Below are 12,185 nucleotides of genomic sequence, written 5' to 3'. Positions count from 1 at the left end.
ATCCATCTTGAATCTTGCATACACTACTTTTAACACTTTATTACAAAAGATTGATAAATTGGCACTTACTAGTGTTAATTATTAAAGCACGTGTGGCTTACAGCTGTTTCGGTGTATACACGTGCTTTAATAAATTAACACTAGTAAGTGCCAAATTTATCAATCTTTTGTAAATATGTAAATTCTCTGTAACAACATGATTTTTTAATCACTTCACATAGTGGAGTGCTGTACTCGGTGTTACAGTCCAGGAGATGTGTCTGTAGTTCAAATGTCTTTACTTCAATAATGGGGCAGTCAAACAGAAGGTTTTTCACACTGTGAAGGTCTTCGCGGCAGGAACAAGTAGAGTCGATGTCTGCTGGAAGTAAGTAAGTTCCAAATTTCCCATGTCCAGAAAGAAACTGCGATGTTATGAAAGTAGGTTTGAAGTGATGGCTTTTGTGTCGGTCATGGATTGTTGGGAAGTAGGTGTCTCTTGTTAGTGATCTGGTTGTGCTTGTCGTCCATCTAGTATTCCAGTTTTGATGAGTCTTGTCTTACTTGTTTCTTGATATATGATATAGGTAAGAGAGATATTCAGAGGCAATTCTTCCATGTAAGATATGAGGAACTTCCTACAGCTTATTTTTCTTCAGGAGTGTTATATACTTTTCGGCTTTAATAGATAGCATGACACATATGGTTGCCAGATTTGTTTTAGGAAGAAAAGAAAGATTTTCACAAAAAATAAGGAAGATGTATACAAACTTTCCAGGGATTTAGGAGCATATAATTATTGTTTATTGTTTAAGGTATAAGGCCATCATCATCATCATCATCATCGGCTCAATAGCCCAAAGCGGGCCAGTCTCCCTCAAAACTGATTTCCAGGTGTTCCTATCCAAGAGGGCTAGTCCTCTTGTCCCTATCTCTGGCGACCTGCCACCAATTCCTGATCCCCAACCGTTTCACATCCTCCTCGACCCCATCCATCCATCTTAGTCTCGGTCTCCCAACATTTCTTCTATTCTCCACTCTGCTTTCCATTATCCTCCTCACCATGTCCCCTCTCTCCTTCCTCTGAACATGTCCAGCACATCTTAGTCGTGCCACTCTAATATCCGTAATAAGTAGGGACCAGATTTTTATGTAATACCAATATGTGAAGTATGTACATATTTATGTAAGAAAAATAAGCTGAATATGTACGAAAATATGTAAAATCATGAAAATATTTAATATCAATATCTGGCAGGTATAGGATAGGTAAGACTCTCCAGTTGTGATTTCATAGAGCACCCGACTTTTTTACCGCACACTTGACACATTACTATTTTTCCATCTGTAGTGAAAGCTTCGTCCATTGCAATCCATGATTTTATTTTTGTCATTAGGGTTGAAGATACAGGGGCCATTTAGTTAGTTAAAAGCAGTAGATAAACTCACCTGCACGTTATAGGTACTGTAAGTACTAAAACTAGAGAACTGAGTGAAATGAATGACACAACAGTACTGCAAGCACTGTTTCGCTTTACTGGATTAGGAGAAAATAAGAGGAGATGTGGGACACATGCATTTTAGCTGCTCCCTGTAAGAAACAAAGTACCTACTAAAATCTCAAACTATAGGCATTTACAAACTGTTGTTTGAAAAGTGACATTCCTGTCTCATTCAGAAGAGAAGGATTTTTCCTGGCGAGAACAATACTTTCTGTTTGTTCGGAAAATCCCATTTTCGTATAGGTATACTAAATTTAAAGTACAGAGGTCAAGCAATAACCTGAAAAGCTATTTATTTCAATCTTTTAACATCTTTTCAGTTTGTTCCTTTACTCCAGCTTCTTTTCAAAAGTCGGCTACTTTATTGCGGCTCATGTCAGACTTGACACCGGTTTTCCCTGGAAGAATTATTAGGAAGAGGGTGGGTAAGGTTGGAAACTGCATGGGAACGGCTTGTTAAGATGTGTGCAGAACAATTATATCCTTTCTTGGTTAGGTAAAAAGGCTTTTTAAATCTGTGTATTTCAAATTGTAAACTTCCCCAGCAGAAGTATCTTTTTTCCTTTTAGAGAAGTAAAATTGAATAAAACCCCTAAATATGCAGATTTATGTAATACCAAGCCATAATATGTAATGTGGGCTAAATATGTAAAAATATGTAGTATCAAATTTTAATATATTAATGGTAATTACAAGATTCGCAAAGATTTGTTATTTATATACTGTTAGGTTGAAAGGAATATAATATGTAATTACATAAAAATTCGGTCCCTAATAATAATGTCTGAGAAATCATATAGTTGGTAGAGTTCTCTGTTGTATCTTATTCGCCACTCTCCATTTTCATTGGTCGGCCCATAGATCTTCTTCAGAATCTTCCTTTCAAACATGCGAAGTCTAGCCATAGGTATAAGGCCATACCATTTTTAATTCTGTTTTAGACATTTAACATTATAAAATACATTTACAGACTCTGTGTATTAGACCTACATACATGTGTTTGCAGTATAGGTGTACTAAAACCATTCATACGTAGGAAAACACAAAGAATTGCTTTTAGTTTTACAGATTTTTTAAAAAATAGCAAACCTTTTGCAAATTCATGAATAATGTTATACAGAGACATTATCATGACGTGATGCGAGAAAATGGCGAGTGACTCATGACCCACTGCTAGCGTGCTTTCCGGTGAGTGTGTAACCATTTCTCCGGCACTTCTACAATACATAACAGTTCTAACAATGAATGTTCAATAATTTGGACTTACCATGCTCACAGTCGTTGCTGAAAATGGTCCTCAGTCTTTCACCAGTCTCATTTAATTTTTCTTCTGTAAGAACATTAGGCTACATTTTCTGTTTGATTTTCGATTGTTCACTGAGCCTGTTTCTTTAAATCTTTTAACGAGTCTTCTAATGTTTCAGCAGAAGGCACAGGCAATAAATGATTTTTCAGTAATATGTTTTTGTGTTAGGGTGCAGCCTTCCTTAGCCAGTTGATCTGCCAATTCATTACCTGCAATGCCGCAGTGCACTGGAACCCATTGCAGAACTATATTCTTGCCTAGTTTTTGGAGCTACTTGATCAGGGTACAGCATTGAGAAGTTTTGTCAGTTTTCTGGAATTATTATTAGCTATAGCTTGTATAGCTGCTTTTGATACAGTGAGGATTACAGCTTTGGAAAATTTATTTATTATAGGAAAACTGATTCGTGATGTTTTTCTAAATGTGCCACTGGTCTTACAATAGACATTTCAAACATTTTACTAAAAAATTGAGTGACATTTCATTTTGAAATACGCATTTTTCAGAATATTTTTACTAATAACTCAGAAACTATTTGGCTCACGGAAATGAAGCTCCACCACATCATTATCTATCACACTGTGAATATGTGTACAAAACTCAAGGTCGTAGCTTGAAAAATGTAGAAAATAGAAATTTCACCCATCACCCCCCTTAATGAATTGAAAGAAAACCTGGAAGAAACTCCAACCAGGATTTGAATCCAGGTCCGCTTGTTTCACGGTCAGACATGCTGTTTCCATAGCACTGGACTTGTGTTTTGTGTGTACTGGTTTGTGAAAGAAGCAACAGTATTGCAATACTTATAGTGGGCCGAATTTTATGTAATTCTTGGTTCGAAATTTTGTCCCAGTCTGTCCTTGATAGCCAGTAAGAAAACTACACGGATGTTCTAGTTATATATAATTCACAAAGTACCAGTATACTGCATACAGTAGAACCCCGATTATCTGTCACTCTATTAATCGATCAGCGGATTATCCGACTGTCTTTATCTCACTCCATTCTTTCTTTCTTTGCTGCTAAAAAAAGTATGTAGTGCTATACCTTATATTTTTATTTTTTTTAGTAGGTTATTTTACGACACTTTATCAACAGCTTAGGTTATTTAGCGTCTGAATGAGATGAAGGTGATAATGCCGGTGAAATGAGTCCGGGGTCCAGCACCGAAAGTTACCCAGCATTTGCTCATCTTGGGTTGAGGGAAAACCCCGGGAAAAACCTCAACCAAGTAACTTGCCCCGACCGGGAATCGAACCTGGGCCACCTGGTTTCGCAGCCAGACGCGCTGACCGTTACTCCACAGGTGTGGACTATACCTTATATTAGTACCTATTTTTTTTCTAGAGTCTTATTATAAGCCTTTATGCATACATATTACAAGTGTATTGCCAGCAATAGGAACAGTTACCGGTAGGCCTACTTGAAGGTGTTTTCCCAAAATTATAAAATAATCACTATCTGCCTTCAAAGAAATGGTCCCAAAAACTTCCGTAAAATTTAGAGCAAACCCGTGCAGCATTCAGTCCTTGTTCTACTGTTGGAGTGCTCGTACTTCATAATTTATATGCAAAATATTTTCCACGAGTGTCAAAAGTGCTTTACTAAGTATCAAAATAAAAATACAAATAAATAATTGAGCAGTTTGGGAAAAGAGAAGTCGCGGCTCCTCTCGCATCAGAATATGAGATTGGCATTACAAATGTGCGCGATTTAATTAAAAACAAGAATGAAGTGTACAAAATCTGTAAGTCTACAACAAGAAACCTCTACTTTCCACAAATAATCAACGCAAGGAATTTACTTGGCCCTTATAAAACCATTGTTGACAACCGGACTTAAATTATTACCGATAAACTTCTGATTCACTATCTAGCATGTTAAACACAAGACCATGGTGGAAGTTATGCAACTGTGTTATGCACTTAATTTACGAAAATATTTTATGGTACGGATTATCCGATTTTTTCGATTAACCATCCAGTCCACCCCCTTGATTACCACGGATGATAGAGGTTCTACTGTAGTTATCAATCAGCAAAACAATCTTATGGTTCATCCTGTTATCCCATTTTAGCAGCCGTTCTTTGAATATTAAAGCTGTCATCTATGCACTGGAATTTGAATGGTAATGGCAACAATGTGGGCGGCTGATTGTGATTACAATGAACAATATTTTCACACAGTTTTAAATATTCGCCTTTTCGGGACTTCATCACGTGATTTTCATGTATGATCCATGATTTTCACTGCATTTTAAATTCGTGTAACATAATTATGCTAAGATTGTGCAATATTATATAGTAAACATGAAGATGTAAACTATAATTTAATTATTCTAAGTCAACAGACATATGTATATCTTTTTTTCAATGTATTTCAAGTACAAATTACATTGTGTACATGTTGGTGGGTCTTAATCTATGTGCAATGCATATGGAATGAGATTTATAACAGCTATCTGTTGGGATACTGCATTACAAAATTAATGAAACAATTTTCTTTACAGAAAATATTACCACCATTCAGCATATACCATCACTCTTATTTGGCAAGACTTGTTATATTAAAAATTAGATTGCACTTATTATTCAAGATACACAGTATGAACTTAAAAACACAAACGTTGGTAATAAATAATAATCAATCTAGTTTTTCCAATGGAAGTTTTATTATTTAAGTGTCAAATAATATGCATGCTCGTCATTTCCTGGTCTGTAAGTTTCTACATTTTCTTACCCTTATTTCGTACTGACTGACTTGTGGTTATAATTATTATTAATGGAGGAAAAAAGTTCAGTTTTACTGTCAAATATGTATTATTTATAGTCAGTATAACAATTACTTTCCAAATGTAAATTTGAGGACTGACTGCTTGATATTGTAACATACCAAACAGTACAACTGAATTTTTTTTACAACAGGAACAAGTTACATACTTTAACTAGTGTCTTTCCCGTCTAATGTAGAAATATACCGAAATTCATGACAGCTGTCAGTAATGTGATATTTCCTACCGATACATCTTCTCTTATTAAAATGATAAAAATGACTCTTATTCTAAACGAAAACTATATCTATTATAATCATTAAAATGAGAAGACTAAAACAGCAAATAATACCAAGTCAAATAATTATTTGGTCTATATACAACCATTATATATCACTCAAACATTTGAGCAAGCATTGAAAACTTGCAACCGACACAAATTGTAACACCATGTTAAGATCTTAACAAAGGTCTCTACTATATTCATCTCTTGGTATAGCAGAGGCCATCTAAAAAGTTGCTTGAAGATTTCAAATACTTATAAGCAATGCTTGAAATGGACTGAATCGGTATATCGCAAAATTTTTAATGCATATTTGTGCTTAGTTTAAATTACGGAATAAAAAAAAAATTACTTCACACATTGAAATTAAAATAAATAAATTTACAATAAAATTACTTATACAAACTATTTAATAAAATTCCAAAGATAGGTCTGAACCTCACAATTGATACTAACATGGCTCCACTTACACGGCAACTAAGCCAGGAGATAATGGGATAAGGTGGCCAGTTCCTTTCCTCCCTCCATTGCATACATTGCCGATTAGCTACATATTACACTAATCAGACTTCAGATGCATACAATTGTGAGCTTTCTTTCCAAAACTCACTATCTCCAAAAACCTGTTTTTAGAGGAAATGCGAATTTCTGCTGCCATCGCTACAAGCAAAAATCAAATAGGAATTTATACTTACATTATTTTTCATGTAAGTGTGCTTCTCTTAGAGAATTTCTGTTGCAGTCCTGTGGCTATAGTGTTTCATGGAAAGAAAAATAGCTTACTTTTGTTCTGGATTTAATTAGTTATGGAAAAAATTGCATTCCGCTAAACTGGAGAATTCCCACGGTAACTTTGAACCGTGCCATTACGTTTAGCACCAAATTTAAGTAAATACACAATCTTGCCAACATAAGAACACGACGTTGGTGTGTGGCGTCGTTGGAGGGAGAAATTTGTTTCTTTTCTCTCTCTCTACCTCCTTCGTTCTGAACATTACTGAGAGATAGCACCACTGTTAGCTACAAGATATATTTGCGCAAATATATTGAAGTAGATTACGTGACTTAGATGAGAGTCTCGAGACAAAACAGTTTTGCTATATTTCTTTTTTTATTAAATGTTAAGCGCAGGAACGCCATTTCGTAATTTTATTTAAGAACCAAGCCAAACAAATTATCTTCGCATCAAAAACGGATGCTCCCTGGACCAAATTATCGTATTTTATAATTGTTTGAATGTAACAGAAGCCTGAAGTTTTGCACTTGACTAATGCAGTGAATTATTTAAGAATATAGTCGCGAATTTTGCTACCACCATTTCGATTGTGTTTTGTTTGGTACGGCCTGGTGACTAGTGGCCAGCGAGTAACGTCGACTATTGACATTGCTCTGCCGTGGGTATTATCCAGTTGTTCCATTCTTTTCATTGAGAATTCACAGGGATTTAGTAATATTTTGCAGAAAATAATGTCACCAGTGGATACCCCTAACTTCAAACATTATATGAATCCACTCTTAGTTGAAAACTTCAAATTTTGGACATTGTGAGTTTTGGAAAGAAAGCTCTAATAATAGATGTACATATCAGCCAGAACCTCAATCAGAGGTAAATAATTAAACAATAATCAACAATGCTCATACGAGAGAAAGGGCATGATATGAGTAGGACTACTAAGTAATACTTAAAAAATATTTTTATCTTTAAACACACTTTATTGATTTCCTTAATTCTGTTTTACTTATTAGTGCTACTGGTACTTTTAATAGACTAATGCATATTAGAATTTCATATGTTATTTCACATTCTCATATTTCATAGTGTTAAGAATGTTTATATTTTAAGATTTAAAGTGAAAATTTCCCAATACAAGGTATCAGAACACTGGTAATGAAGCTACATTTACGGAAAAATATGCACACTTTTTTTCCTTTTGATTCATTTCAAGCAAAGCTACTGCAAAATATAACTATAACAGCATTTTTTTTTAAATATTTTTGTTTGCACATATTGATTTGATCATTTCAGTCTATCATTGTAGTCTTAATATGTCATTCAAAATCACGAACAAATTACCAGTCTTTTACCAAGAAAACATTCAATCTACAATATAAGTTATTCATACTTTCATATTGACAAATGTTTAAAGCTTTCAAAATAATAAGTTTACTGCACTTTTTTTTTAATTTCATTTCTATGATTAGCTTATAAGAAATCGCTGTGTACAGAGCTGACTAATTTGTATGACTAAACCCTATGACTTACAAGGGAGGTTCCAAACTAATAACTTCACAATATATCTAGGCAAGTGGTTAATATTAGCAATTTTATATATTTATTGCTTTACTGCCAAGAAATAAGACTGACAAATGACAGAATCATCCTGGAAAAAATAATATTTTTCTTATGCAATTTGAACATCAACCACCTTATATCTATCTAAGAAGGTATGCCTGAAACCTTATTCACATAGAGGGAATATCTTTCGATAAATTTGAAAATGTTAATACTTCCAAAAGTCATTGCTTCTGTATTAAGGATTATTTCAATTAATATTCTCCATTTCTTGATTCCAATTCACATTATATCTAAAATATTATTGATAAAATTAAAAATCTCGCTGTTAAAATATATTCACAAGATAAGATACGGCATAATTAAGGTATATTATCATTTTTAATACATTTTAACACAGCGAAATTTTCAAGTGTCTTCGTATTTTATGAATATCACCTATTACTTCTCTTCATTCTCACATAGTTCTCCACTGTGCCCATTTTTTAATTACTGGAAATATGTGGTTACTGTGCAATTGAAATGTATCTTGTTTTTTAACATTCATTCACTTTGAAAATATAGTAAGAGCAGTATTTTCGCATGAATAGAATTACTGCAGATCTAACCACAGTACAGCTAAACAAAACTCACAAATGTTGTGTACTAAGTACTATTTAAATTGCTAGCAAGGGACTTGTGAAGTAGGACCACTGTTGCACTTTTGTGTATTTTTATGTTTGTATTACTATCACTCGTATTATTTTTGCAAGGCTCTATGAAACTTTGACATATGTCTTATAGTGTTTCACTATCTATTCCCTCTATGCTGTTTGAAACATATTCCTCAGAAATTTTATATCGAATATACAGGGTGTATCTAAATTGGTGTCAAATATTTCGGGGACGTGTTCCTAACATCGAAACAATTAAAAAAGTTAATAAGAACATGGGTCTGAAAACCATTCGTTAGACAGTTATTAAAGGATTTGTCCCTTCATTGACCGCTGATTGTTTTATGGTTTTTTGTTTGTTTGTATTTTGTAGAGCAAAGAAATCAGAAGAAAATGTATTCTGTGAGTGAACAGAACGAAATGATTTGCATCATTTAATTGATGATGTGCCTCTGAACGTCGTCCAATGAATGTGTTTTTTACACGATGCTACTCCAGCTCATTTCATTCTGATAGTTCGTAATTTTTTTAATGAGCAATTTCCCCAAAGATGGATTGGTCGAAGGAGATTCATTGCATGACCTGCTCGATCGCCTGATTTGAATCCAATGGATTTCTTCGTCTGGGGACATTTAAAGTCCCTTGTTTATGTGACTCTGTACTTAATGTTGATATTCTGAGAGCGTATCCAAATGGATTTCACGAAATACGAAACACTCCAGAAATTTTCAACAAAGTACACCAGAGCATGTAACGCAGGTTTAGGGGATACATCGAATCAGGAGGAAGCCACTTCGAGCAATTTTTGTAACATTAAATTTTGTCTTGTAACTCTGAAATAAATTATTTTGAGACCAATGTTCATATGAACCTTTTGTAATGTTTTTGTGTTGCAAACACGTTCCCGAAATATTTGACATCAATTTAGATACACCCTGTATATTTCTATTACAAAGAGCAAGTGATGTATTTCCCTTTTGTTTCGGCTGTCCTGAGCAAAAATGTTAACACAATCTGATTACTTTCGCGAAGATTAAAAATTAATTTCCATTCATATTCTGTTTATACATATTTTGGTTTAGCAGAAGATTGTTTCCTATTTTGACTGCCTTGCTTTCTAAAACTTAGTGCAATTTTCTAGTCTTCCAGACAGCAAAACTGTTTAAATTGTCTCTTAAATGACCTTAATTTTGTTTTAATCTTTCTGTGCAAAACTAATATATAGTCCCACCATGTAAACATCTGGACACATTACTTTTAGTCTTTTAAATAATATATATATATATATATATATATATTTTTTTTTTTCGGATTTAAAAAGGAAAATAAGTACATTTGTTAACACAGTAGTGGTCTTTATACACACTCCTAATCACACAATTTACGGTAAATCATTCAGATGTGCGCACAAATGTACATCTGAATTGTGGCCTGGTGTGGCATATGGTCAGTCAGTCTATGCTGCTTATGCTAAGAGCGAGAGTACAGGAGCTATGAAAATTCAAATCACAACACTTAATGGCAAAACATATTATCAGAGTTAACCTAAGTTAATGAATATAACGTTTCCGTCAATTAATTTGAAAGTTATTGGCAATTAAACAGTGTACATTTTTTTGGCTCACTGTGTATATCTGTCTTGTGCAACGTCGTGTTTGCGGTAGTGGAGAAGAAGGAAAAAGATAAGTTTGCAATGCTTTTTAATGCTCTGACGCCCATGAGTAAGATAAGTTGTTTGAAATTTACTGGTCACTCACCAGCAGAAATATAACAAAAAGAATGTACTCTGACATGTTTACTGTCCGTTACTCAGGAGAAGACGAGCGGAAAGAATGTGACCTTCTTGACTATCGCTGCTGATTATTATAAACATCACTCGGATAAGCATCCCAGTACCCAGGTTATTACTCGTGCAAGAAACATAAGTAACAATGCGTATGGAAATTAAAGCTAAGTTGAACAGAAGGAGACCTAATGTTTCCGCTTACTGCAGTACAAATATTGAACGTGTTGTCGTACATTATCTGTTCACATCACTTCCTCCTCAGTCCGCTCTCATCTTCTCCTGAGTCACCGACAGTACTTATGATTTATGTTCCAGTACACGAGCAGGAGTACTGGTACCTCATTCAATTGTGAGGTTAGGAGTGTGTACTGTAAAGACTATACTTGACTCATCTGTAAGGTAATTAGGCGATAGCCTTCCATCCAAGGGAAATTTGATTATAGAGGAATGGCAAAGAAAATTTTATTTTCTCTTTTCTGCCTCTGCCCTACTTCACTTAGGCCCTTTGCCATTCACATTCATATTACTGAGGTCGAGTTATAACTCAATCAGCTGAAGATTCTCACCAAAGAGAGAAAGATTTAAATCCAGGACCCTATGAGATTTATAGTGTACAAGCCAGTGGCAGTTCCTCGGAGGAGGGAAGGGAGGAACGTCCTTCTCACATTTTTCTTCTTTTGAAAGTAAATACCAAATAAAATATGTGTCTTGAAATTCAAGGAAGATTCGATAATTTTTAAGTTCACAGCTATAAGAAAACCTCTGTTGATCGAGTTTTAAACGATGCGCGCTCATGTGCTGCTAGAAAACTGTGAGAAAGATGCGAGATAGTTTGTGTGGAGGAAAGTCAATCCATTCCTCCTTTACTGCAGTTAGCACACATAGACAACAGCGCACTAGCAGCCGGAGAAAGAAGCAGAGTTTTAAAGCGAGTGAATGAACGGAGAGGGAGGAGATCCTCCTCTGAATCAGCGCATGGGCGGGAAATAGAAACCGACTGGTGGTGCAGCAAGCTCGCTACCGCTGCCATCTAATGATGCTGAATTCAATCAGACTATAACACATCTAGGAGGAGGCACAATAAAACATCTTTAACATAACGCTATGAAAGACACCATATGAACTTTTTTTTTAATTATAGATCAAAAATATTATTCATTGCACTTTATATAGGCTACTATTCATGGTTTGAAACTTTCAAGGATATTTGGAAAGTCAGGTTTATATAAAACAAAGAGGAAGTAGTTCTACATTAGTATCGCAGATCTTTTTGGCCCCTGAAATTCACTTCCATTCATTGTGTACTAGACAGGGCAACAGCCAAGTTATCAGTTTTGTACAAATATATTTGAAATTGAAAATAGGTACTCCAAACTACATTATTTTTAACATAAAAAATTGGCCACCAGCAACTTTGAACAATAATGGTAGTATGACTTTACAAGAACTGATATTCTTCAAAAGCATATGATACTGAACTTGTAAAATGTACATGTGACAACACAGACCACGTGGGTGGGTGCAGTGTTCTCGCTTTCCTCAGATTATTTCCAATTTCTGCGGTTCCGATTATGTGTTAGTAGCTATAGTCTCCTCCAACATGTGTGATGCTG

The sequence above is a fragment of the Periplaneta americana genome, chromosome 14, assembly GCF_040183065.1.
Source record: "Periplaneta americana isolate PAMFEO1 chromosome 14, P.americana_PAMFEO1_priV1, whole genome shotgun sequence".
In the NCBI taxonomy this organism is placed as follows: Eukaryota; Metazoa; Arthropoda; class Insecta; order Blattodea; family Blattidae; genus Periplaneta; species Periplaneta americana.
This window is presented reverse-complemented; position numbering follows the sequence as displayed.